Below are 12,439 nucleotides of genomic sequence, written 5' to 3'. Positions count from 1 at the left end.
TGTCATTTTTTTCTTTTAATTTTAGTTTTTATTAAGTGTAGTTGATTTACAAAGTTAGTTCCAGGTGTACAGCAAAGTGATTCCGTTATACGTATACATACATATATCTATTTTTCAGATTCCTTCCCATTATAGCTTATTACAAGGTATTGAATATAGTTTCCTGTGCTGAACAGTAGGTCCATGTTTATCTATTTTATACACAGTCAAGAGGTAGAAGCAAGCCACATGTCCACTGATGGCAGAATCGATGAAGAAAATGTTGCATTACATACGCATACAATGAAATATGATTCAGGGTCAAAAACGAAAAGAAACCTTGCGGGCATTATGTTAAACGAAATAAGCCGGACACACAAAGACAAATACTGTTTGATTCCACTTACACGGGGTATCCGGGGTAGTCAGATTCATAGAGGCAGAAAGTAGAATGGTGGTTACTAGGGTCTGAGAGTGTCGGTAATGGGGAGCTGTTGTGCAATGGGTAAGAGTTTCAGTTTTGCAAGATGAAAAAAGTTCTGGAGATCTGTTGCACAACAGGTAAATACACCACAGACCCCATTAGCTCATCGGATGTGGTTGTCTACAATTTAGATCATAGTCTTAAAAAATTTTTTTTACTATTATTTTGTTGTTGTTGGGGGGAATTAGATTATTTATTTATTTATTTAAACGGAGGTGCGGGGTATTGAACCCAGGACCTCGTGCATGCTAGGCATGCTCTCTACCACTGAGCTATCCGCTCCCTGCTAGATCATACTCTTAATTTTCCCCGTCCCCTGCCTTTGTTCCTTACAATCCCTGGTTTCTGGGATGCCTCCCCCAAACTCTGTCTGAGGAAATCTCACCAACACCTTAAAGTCTAGTTGAAATGACATTTCTTCCTGAAGTCTTTCTGGCCTTACTACGTATTCTGTACGGCCACAGCACTTCGTATTATTTTACCTAAAACATCCCATCTTTAATTTGAGTAAATTTACTTTCTGTTGTGTAAGGAGTCGGGGGTTGTAGGAGAAGCAGAAACGGATCTTTGCAGCTAGAGGGTAAAAAACAGGTACGTTGACGGGACAAAGAGGAGCTTGGGGAGAAAGGGAATAAACGTAGAGGATGTGCGCTGTGGAAAAACGGGAGAGGATAGTTACGGGGAAAGTTTAATACGGAATTCAGCTTTTTCAATATTTTGCTTAGAGCTGAACTTAGAGTCTGCCTCTCTCTAGCTGAACTGGTTCCTGAGAAACAGGGGTGACTAACAGAGAATTTGAGCCTGGTGGCAGTCATGAATAGCCTTGGAAGGCACCCAGTATGAGTCCTCCCTTTTCCCAAGGGCAGAACACAGACTTCTAAGATGATTCCCAGTCAAAACCCTTTTAAATTAGTTGTAATATCTGACATTTGTCATCCACAAAATGAATGAGCATACTTTTTATACTTTCACCCAAGTCAATGATAAAAAACATTATCATGACATCCACTCTAGAATAACTCACATGGGTGTTAAACCATCAATCAGTTTTGCAACCTGTGTTCCTAACAGCCCAACAGTCTACTCTAAACTGCATCTTTTCAGTTTTTTTCATGGTATTCTTAGATTGTAACCAACTTCAGGACAGTTAAAATTAAAATATTTCTTATGCAATTCAAAAGCATTCATTCTATAGCCTCTTATTTTTTTTCTTTCTTTAATTGTCAAGGGAAAAAAAACCCTCATTAGTTGAAATAATTTTGAGACTAAATGCTGGTAAAGATCTATCAGCGAAATTTTATGAAGAAATTCTCCTTCGGGCTCAAAGACCATGTGAGTGAGAGAAATTATAGCATACGCTCCTTTTATTTTTCAAGGCTGATGGAGACGAAAGGAATCCATGGTATGATAGTTATCTCACCTCCCCCCCCAAAGAAAAAAGGGCATGCCATTGTTTTTAACCAATGTATGTTGGTTTGATACTTAAAAGCCAGCATGTGGAACACTGGAAACCAAAATGTTGTAATTAAATAAAATTATACACCACCAAGGAGCAAATTCCGTGCCATTTTTAGTTCCTTGTTGAGAGAAAAGGGGCCAAATTTTGATCTGGTCTCTGGGGACGATGCCACTGAAGTTCTTATCACAGCTACTATTATTTCCACTGGCATGCCCGCGCCCTCAGACACTGCCAAATTTGGATGGGAAGGAGGGGTGGCGACAGCTGGTGACACGGTCCAGCAATCTGCCAGAACCTTGGAGCAAATTACAGGGGATGTTGTGAAGTGAACATAGAAGCGAGCACCCTTGCCATCAGAAACCCGAACGCAGCTTGCGCCACCAGAACCCTGAAGAGCACACTCTGAGGTTTTGGCAACCTAGAGCCTAGTGCTTAGCATGCCTGCTACTATTGGCTAAATGCTACTTACTATTACAAGATCAAGCAAACGTTCTTGTAAAGACCAAAAATACAAGCTAATATGAGAACCAGATGCTGGTAAGAAAAACGAAGCTAAAAAAAATATCCTGGAAGTGCTTGCCATTTTGTTTGATTTAGCCTCCCCAAACTTGGGAGTTCATCTCAGCAAGCTAAGGTCTCCAGCTTCCCTTTCTTGTAAGTCACCTCATATCCACCGAGGTCCATTTTCCCAAAATTATCTTTCCAAGAAAGAAGTATTAAGAACATGTTATCAGAGGTCGCAGGAAACGAATATCAGAATCTCATCTTTTATAGCTAAGAACGCAGTTTTCAACATAGACTGTCTGTGGCATCTTGTGAAGCCTTCAGTTTATACTAAAAGAGACCTGGGTCCAAGTCTGAGTTCTGGCTCTAACGAGCTGTGGAACCTTGGCAAGTCCCTGGGCCTGTCTGAGGCTTAGAGCTCTCATTTATATAAAGATCTGAAGAGTTTACGCTCATTCATCTTCAAGGTCTCTTCCAGATTTACGTTCTATGATATGTCAATACAGTACTTGAAAATATAAATATTTAAGCTAAATCATGGAGCATAGGAAAAAAAGATCTGGCATCATACAGTATCAACATATTAGAATACCAATGTTGTTACTTCGTTTTCATTTTAAAGTAAAGTAAAATTGCATGGGGTCAAACCATCATTTTATGCATACAATTCCTTAGATATCTTGGGTTTTGAAAGCAAACTTTCTTCATTTTATGTTTCAATTTCATGATACATAAATATACATGTTGCACACGTGCAATGATTAGATTTTACAGAAAAAAAATAAAAGGAATACTCTTAAATATAGGGCAATGATTTGATTTGACACATGCTTCCAGAATGCAACCAAGTTTTCAGTATAAAATGAAAGCATCTCATGTGAAGACTGCAGTTTGTAACTTGGACCCCTACTGGTCTAAACTGTCATTAGGAATACATAGTTTTCCATAAATTAGCTTTTGTTTTGCATTTCCCGCTGTGTTCATATACATGTTGATGGAATGTGTTAGGCCATATTTGGCATTCAAATCCATTATTATTTGTTATTAACTTTTAAGGCTAATATTATTTCAACAGTCTACACCTTGCTGACCCAAATATGGTTATTTGAATATCAACAGTTCTTTTGAAAGCTTCCATAGGAATATGTGCTCAAGCTGTCATTAAAAAAAAATGAATTATCCCAATTAGAGGATAGTTTGATGTTCAAAGGAACTAACACATGACGTAGCAAGGTTTTCTGAGCCTTGTAAGATAACAGACTGGAAATCACAGACTTTATGAACCAACAGCTTTTGGCGGGGGGGGTGGGGGTGGGGGGGACAGGGGAAAGGAACTAAGGAAATGACTGCTGAACTTTGTATTTCTTTAAAAATTTTTTTTTCAGGGACTGAGATGATCCCTTTATTTATTTATTTTTTGAGGGGAGTAATTAGGTTTATCTATCTGTTAGTTTTTATTTTGACGGAGGTACTGGGGATTGAACCCAGGATCTCGTGCATGCTAACCATGTGATCTACCACTGAGCTCCACCCTCCCCCACTTACATTTCCACGCTGTGTATGTTGCCTTTCTATCCTTGCTTGGCACTGTGTCATTAGTGAGAAAGTAGAATGACAATGGCTATCAAAATGTCTTGATGAGACTAAAGAACAATTCCGCTACGTAAGTTTGTTTCTGCCAGACTCGTGCTTTTTTTTTTTTTTTTTAAGAAATAATAATATTAAAAAATTCTACTTCTAAATTTCACCGCATTTTTTTCTGTCTCCCACGTGTAGATTCAGGGTAATACATTTAAGGATGTTGGCTAGCAAATAGAAATTCCAGCTGCCCACTGACAGCCAATGCTGAAGCTGACAGAGGCTTATGAAAATCAAGCTGTTGTTTTTGTCACCAGGGGAATTCAGGCAGGATTTCGAAAACAGATTGCTTTCCTCCTGTTTCGTTCGTTTCCTCTGGTTTCCAGGTTCTGTTCTCTGGATGAAAGATGCATCCCTTCTCCAATCGAATGGAAAGAAGAAAGTGTTCCCTGTCATGAGGAACTGCCCAAAGGGACCAGTCATGATCAATAAACTAGAGAGTCTTGGAGGTAACAGTTGTCAACATTAAATAATATGGTCAGAGGACCTTTTCCAAGAACATTCCGAATGCAGAATGAAATCATTTACATGATTTATAGGCCATTCCCCGCTTGCCAAAATACTGAGCTTGCTGTTATCATGAAATGTTTGTAGTAGAGGATTCATTAGTGACAGTTATTAGCAGCTTCGCCACTGAAACCCCACGGATCTCCTCATCATTCAAAGGCTTGTTGTGCTGAGTCAATTTTCATCTGGATTCCTTTCTTCCTTACTGGTTGTTTAAGATCCTGCTTTTAAGCAACAAACGTGGATGGCTGTTAACGACCTACTTAAGCATAAAATTCTCCCTCGGCTTGTTTTGACGTATTTGGGAAAAGTCATGGAATAGACCTGAAAATTACAACTCGTTGAAATTTTAAGACACTTTAATTATCATGATTAAAAGATCCAACTATTAGGGATATGGAGGTACTTAGAGGAAGGTTGGGATATTAAAATATGGCAAAACCAGAAAAATACCCCCTTCAAAACAGCCCTTTCATAATAGTCCACTTCTCCCCGAAGAGGTTACACCTGAGGGAGAAAATACGATTCGTGAGTGTGTGCGTGTGCGTGTGCATGTGCACGTGCGCATGTGCACACCTAGGCGTGGTTAAGTGGTGACTTTTAACAAAATCAGTGAGCCTTCGGGAATCCACACAACCCGCTCCAGCAGTCTGTTGTTCAGCACTCATTCCTCAACGAAGCATCAGTGTCTGCCTTACCAAGTTCTGTGGCCTGAGAAGCGGTGACGTGGAATCCACGTCACCACCCCTGGTACCTCGGAGGCAACAGTCAGTTCAACAGGCCCCACCAGGCTGCGCTGACCGCCTCAGCCCGTCAGGCAGCGAGGGAGAAGGGCTTAGGAAGCCAGGGTTCCAGCTGTTCCCCATTCACTTGGGCTCCCTCGGAGAGCACTTTCCCTCAGTTATGAACTTAACCATGATAAATGGAGAGTTAAGAGACATTTGTGGAGATTTATTTCAAATAAAATGCAGAGGAAGTTGTCATCTCTGATGCCTGGGAGACACGCTCTCACTGTCCACGTGCTTCTGCATTTGGTGGCTCAGGCTCCCTTCCTAAAAATAAATGACCCACTTTCCCACTTGAAACTTGCATTGCTTTTCTCTGTGATTCTCTTCTGCGATCATGAAGAATTTCTTTGAAGAAGGAAAAATGCACCTAAAAACATCTTTACTCTAGAAATAAAAAATCATGGTAAAATTTGTGATGATCTGAAATGACTGAAGTAATATGGTTTGGTTTTGTGTACAAATTCTGTGTAACTCACAAAGTCTCACTAACCACATCATGTATTTAGCCTGGTAAAACAAGTATAGTTAATGAAAAGAGTAAGGATCCAGAAAGAAATGAAAAGACCCAATGGTAAAGATCTGCAGCATTTTCCGTCCCCTCAGCAATGATCCATATATGTTTTTAAAATGTACTTATCACCTTTATGATACAATTATGAGCCTTCTTGTATGGTAGTTAGTATTTAATCTTTTATAAATAATAATTTAGTATTATTATTTGGTATTACTAGTATTATTCTTTTATATATTGGTATTATTATTTTATAAATAAATATTTTTCCATTTACATTATTTAATTTAGTATTTCCTTGAGATTGTTGACTTCAAATATAGTAGCATTTTAAAGCATTATGTGAAAGGAAAAATCAGCATCTCTGAATACCAATAGAAGGGAACAACAGGAACAAATGCAGTAAACTGTAAACAACGCTATTAAAATGACATAGGAATTACTGCCAGCAAAACTGTTCTTTAGTTGTGAAAGAAATATTAAGGACAGGTGTCATGACAACTACTGAGACCTTCCTCATGACATAAGAGGATACAACACAGTAAGAATCCAAAGGGAACACATTTCTCATTTTGCCCTACAATCTCATTTATTCTCCTGTCCAGGCACCACCTGTCAATTCTTACATCTTACGAGAATCAGCGTCCTGCGATATTGTGGAGCAAAGTTCTGGACTCAGAAGAAGATCCTGTTTAAACACTTACTGGTTTTAATGCTAGACAGGTTGCTGATTCCCTGAGCCTAAGGTTTTGCTTTCTAAAAATTGTGGCCAATAATATTTGGTTTACTAGGTTGTTCTAAAACATTAATAGCAGCTAAAGTTAACTTACATTTTACAGGCACATTAATTATTTTACTAAATATTCCGCAGAGCTCCGTTATTATTAATCCTAATCACACCGATGAGAGAAGCTCAGGTTTACTGGGGTCAAGGGCTGCGCGCAAGACCCCGTAGCTCGTCAGTGATGCACAAGGGCTACAAACTCACATCTTACTGCTTCGAGGCCCTGCTTCTGACCAGCGTGCTAAAAATACATGGCAACGTGATATGCAAATTTGACAGCACTTTCCCACATAAGATGGTAAGATCATTGTGGTAAAGATTATGTCTTACTCTTTGTGAATTCAGTGTTTAGGAGGGCTATTCAATAATCGCTATGTTTAATGAAATTAAATTGACTGTGATATTGGAAATAATTAAAAGGAAATGCCTGTGAAAAACAAATACAAATCTACAAGATGTGAAAGTCCTGGGATCATTTTTGTTTTCCTCTGAGCAAAGGGCCTCAGCTTCTAGCATCACACGCAGTAACAGTCCAGGTAACCCCTGGATACCCTTCTACAGCCCGGGGTAGCGCGGGGCAATATGGGGAAGCCTCCCTCCCCCTTAGGGGCAGGAGGAGGCCTACTGAGAGCGAGCGGGGGGGGGGGGGGGAAGCTCACTAGCGGAGGGGGAGACAAAGGGCCGGCCTGCGGCTGATGTATCAGCAAGAAGAGACTCGAGGAGAGAGCCGGCCAGCGCTGTGCCAGGCTCGGGGCTGCACCAAGTCACCGGGAGACGGGCAGGAGGACCACCCGCTGTGGAAACCAGGACACGTCACCAGTGACGAAATCCAACAGCTCAAGCAAAGCCTGGAAGTTCTTATCTTTAAAAACACTGAATATTTTTTCAGAAAGCAAAATAGGACTATACAGAAGTGGGTCTAGGTTAAAAAAAAATACTTGTTCTTAGATTCACTGTATGATGTGTGCTTAAAATGCTCAAGGAAGGGTCTCAATGTAATGCTCTTCCCGCTTTTGTTTCTTTAGAAGGATTACAACTTTATTTTGTTTCTTTATTTTGGTGGGGGGGCGTTATTAGGTTTATTTATTTATCATTATTTTTTCAAACGGAGGTGCCAAGGCTTGAGCCCAGGACCTCATGCATGCGAAGCATGTGCTCTACCACTTGAGCTGTGTCCTCCCCCTCTTTCCACTTGCAGGTCAAACTCAAGAGTGGAAATGGAACGGGGCCCACCTCTTATCAAGCGCACAGCAACCTGATCTCCCTCGCCACGCAACTTTTGAAATATAGGAAACACATGTTTTAAAAACATCTTCAAAAGAGATTAACAGAGTCCTCATGAATGTTTGGCAAGAACCCAGAGATATCATTTCTTTTAACAGTTTTAAAACTATTTTCTGAGTATCGTTTATCAAATTCTTAAAGCATGCACGTATGTTATCTAAAATTAAGGGAAAGAAACAATCAGAAACAGACTATAAATTCCTGAGGCAATTTTAAATCTAGTTACCCCAAATTTCCAATGTAACATTTCTTTCCGCTTCAAGACGTGAACTACAAAAAGGGTTCTAGGTAGACTAACTCAAAGAAAACCAATGAATATCATCCTGTTTTTTTCTCAGGCACATCTCGATTTTACTTTTATTATATCACAATGTATAGGTTTTAATATTCCTGAGAATTGATTTTTTGGGCCACATTCAGGTTTATGTGGTAACACTTAAAATTTGTCCTTATGTCAGCATTTGTCAAAATACATAACCCTAGCTATTAGTCTAGTTCTCGCAGGAGAACCTTTTTCTAAGGCTCAGACTCAACGAATTCTGCCTTTCATGCACTACCCTAGTCTTTCACATTGATTTCTCCTTTTCAAATAGTCAACATGATTATAATTAAGTGCTCAGTGTTTGCATTCTCCAAGATACAATCCCTAAGAGGGCAAGGACTGTGTTATGGTGTTCACTGCAGTATCTGTTATGGTGTCTCAATAAATAAATGTTGAACGGATGATGGATGGATGGATGGATGAATGGTCACTTCCTCTCCTGGTGCGGTATTACTAAGCCACTAAAGAAGAAACTGTGGAATCTTATTTTTAAGGAAGTCCATCTTATTTTAAGCAAGACGTGAGTAGTCTGTGGACATTCTAAGATTATGTAGGAATAATAAACTAAAAAGAGTCTATATACATTTGCATCTTATTTTATCTGTTTTATTCTAGGATGAGGCTGTTGTTTAAATAGAGATTCAATGGAATTTGGAGATTTTTGTGCTGAATTCATTCCTAAGATCCCCAGCCATATATCGAGCTCTTTTTTTTTTAACCTTATATATGCCAGTTACTTGTCCTTTCTCTCCTCTGTGTGTAGACATTTCTCTTGGAACACGCTGCTTTCAGGACTGCTAATGTCAAAGCAAATGACATATGCAACAGCAATTAAATATTTATGCAATGTAGCACCGAAATGGTAAATATTGTATCATGCTTTCTACTTGTCATTAGTCAGGAGATGTTGCTACATTCTGCAAAAACGATAGCTGAAAACAGAGAAAACAGCCCCGTGTTTCACAGACAAGATATTTATGTATTGTGCAAACTGGAATTTAGCTGACTTTAAAGGTATTTCTTATTGCTGACGTCCTTGGATGTTTTTCAAGTCAGGGAGATCCTTACATTTGAATGGTAAAAACAGCCTGCTTACATATAGTATTTCTCATATATTATTTACTTCAGCCGATCTCATATCAAGCTAAGAGTAAAATAAATTACTTTGAGGGGAGGAGAGGAAGAGCATACTTTCTACATTTGTATAATTTTCTTGATTTTGGTAGTGATTTCTTTTTTCTCAATAGTAACAAACAAATTATTAGGATCAACTCAAAACTAAACATCTTTATGTTGTGCTTATAAAAAGCAACAAAAAATTTATAAGATCAAAAAAGGCTGAGTGTACAATATATTGATTTTTCCCACTGTAAGTTCAATTCAGAAGTCACTGATATGATTACACAGAGTTGGCTGGAGAATGAACTGAATTTTAAGTGACCTCAATCTTTTCTAGGTTTCTGGATGATATGCTGGACACAGAAAACTACTGTTTCCTACAAATTAATAGAGTTCATATTGAAAGTCAGGATAGAGTGGAAACATGATAAAATGGCCAAAATTTCTGCGGGTGCTTGGAGGAGTACAGACAGACATACACAAAAGTGTAATTCCATCCATACATAGTGCTGTCCTTAATGAGGAAAAAACCAGAACCATTGAGAATGGGTTTTGAGTAGATTTTTTTTTGAATTTACAGACTCAGAAGACTGCAGCAGTATGCTGTATCATATTACTAAGTTCTTCCTTTCCTAGGGGTAAACTGTTTTATTCTGAGCCTTCATTCACTGTTAAATCAGGTTTAAATATGTCCTTAATTTTATATATCTAAGGATAAAATATTGATATACTAATTCAAAATTTTTAGTTTCCAATTTTCAGTGCTCTAAATTATAGGCAGGATGGTTTTTTTCTCCAGTATGATTTAACATCACATTAGTATTAAAATGCTACTACCATCCCATCTCAGACAAAATGCATTTTCTGAACATAAAGCAAACGAGGAGTTAAGGGAAGAAGCCGTAGTGAAAAATGGTATATAATTCATTGTTTGGCTCTGTTCACCAACCGAATAAAGCGGCACTTTTATTACAAAGACATGTCCCAAAAGAAAAAAGAACGTCACAACACATTTTATTTTGCCATATATATTTAAATGCTTGATTTTTCACAAAGCATAAAGGGCTGGCTTGGTTTACCTCCTGACCCTGAGTTGCATACATATAGCTGGTACCATAATCAATTTCAAGGTACACAGAGAAGTAAAAATGTTCATAAAATGCAAAGAGACACAGAAGGAGGACAGATAACTGCTAAGGAATGAAAACTGCCATGAACCTGGATTCGACAGGTTATGTTTTGCTACAGCTAGGGAAAGCGTATGTCGTTACACAGGCTTTTTAGCAGACATATGACAACATCTATTTTAGGAATCAGTTGGTAGCAGCTGTTCAAAGGAAATAAATAACTACATATGCATTTTTTTTTCCCAATGAAAAGGCATATTGAATATGTGAGGAGTTCTCTGGCTAGCAGCATATGTCGGGAGTTCATAAGAAAAACAATGCTGAGTTATTTCTTGTCATTGGGAAATGAATCTACAAACCCATCCCTAGTAAGTTCCAATTTTTGTGGAGAAAAAAAAAAAAAGACTATGGGAGGTTTGGAGGGAAATAAGAAAGTGTCTGTTTAAAGATATAGGGTTTCTTTTTGTGGGTGATGGAACTGTTTTAAAATTGACTGTGGTGATGCTTGCAAAACTATATGAATATACTAAACACCACTGAATTGCATACTATATATGGGTGAACTATATGATATGTGAATTATATGTCAACAAAGTTGTTACAGAAAGACTTGTCAAGTGAATTACTGGTTGAGATAAACCTGGCCAGAAGAGTCCCAAATTGATAAAATTTCCTAGTATAATATACATGGGTAAGATTTTTGTTTTCTCTAGTTTCCCTTAAATTTAAAGGATGCATGCAAATATTTTTGGTGCTACTCTACATGGGAACGACTTTGGATTTTCAGACTCTGCCTAGCAGTATATGGTCATGTTCATCAGACTAAATGTCCATAATGGTGTTATTTGAAACCTGACTTGACTTTGTTGCAGTTTTAACTGATGGTAACATAGTAATTCCAACATATTTTGACCTGTATTTAATAATGTTTCAGTAATGTTTACACTTTTTGACAAGATTTCTGGGCATATTTCAATGTGCGCAACATCAAAATTTCAGGTTCTCTCCCACCCGCCCACCCAGGAAAAAGAGCTTTGTGCGAATAAAGAACAATAATCAAGATGCCTACTCATTCCGTAACTGGGAACAGAAGCAGAAGCAACAGTAACCAACAGACTATTTCTTTTCTAGCCATTCTTTGGTGAACAGCTGCTGGCTATTGCCCATCTTTATCATTTTCTTATTTTAGAAAAAAGAAGAACGAGTAAATTAAGGCCCAGACAAAGTGGGACAGGTATTTTTTTTTTTTTGATAGTCTGTATCACTAACAATTATCACTGAACTCAACGTTTGTGTTTAGGAACCAGGAGAATTTTCATTGTGCAAAGGCACAGCAACTTGAAGACCAATGCATTAGGGAAGGATTTCAACTGAGAGCTCAGTAATCTCAAGAAAATCACACGACTCTGCTGAAAAGAAGTCAGCCCTATGTATGTGCCTGGACATTTTAAGAATTGGGATACGATAAATCATGACACGTCTATTATGTCATCAGCTATAGTTTCTCAATTCTGCTCACTCCTCCTTCATCCCCACATGGCTCGATGATCTCCCAAGTAGACTAGTTTTGTAACGGGTTGTCTGTACTCGTCCTGTCTCCAATGGTAGCCACCAGCCACATGTAGCTATCTGAGTTCACATTAACTGCCAATAGTAAAATTTAAACTCTCGTCTGTCAGTTTTATCAGCCACATTTCAAGAGCTCAATAGCCCCACCTGTCTAGAGGCTACTGAACTGGACAGAGCAGAGATGGTTGCATCATCAAGACTCCCACGACGGTGCTGGCCCAGAGCCTTGCTACTCGAAGTGTGGTCCGAGGACCACAGCAGCATCAGCCGGGAGCCTGTCTGAAATGCACTCGGTTCTCACTTCAGATCTGCTGAATCAGAGTACACACCTTCAAGTCTGAAAAGCACAAGTCTGGACATTCTG

General features: G+C 38.7%; 1 protein-coding gene across 5 annotated transcripts in view; it reads right to left on the bottom strand.

Moving 5' to 3' along the window:
• The window catches only part of TENM3 (teneurin transmembrane protein 3), a 539,016-nt gene that overhangs the window by 118,509 nt on the left and 408,068 nt on the right, over positions 1-12,439 (bottom strand). The window lies entirely within an intron of this gene.

The sequence above is a fragment of the Camelus bactrianus genome, chromosome 26, assembly GCF_048773025.1.
Source record: "Camelus bactrianus isolate YW-2024 breed Bactrian camel chromosome 26, ASM4877302v1, whole genome shotgun sequence".
Taxonomy (NCBI): domain Eukaryota; kingdom Metazoa; phylum Chordata; class Mammalia; order Artiodactyla; family Camelidae; genus Camelus; species Camelus bactrianus.
Note: the sequence above shows the minus strand (reverse complement) of the source record. Positions and strands in the feature narration are given on the sequence as shown.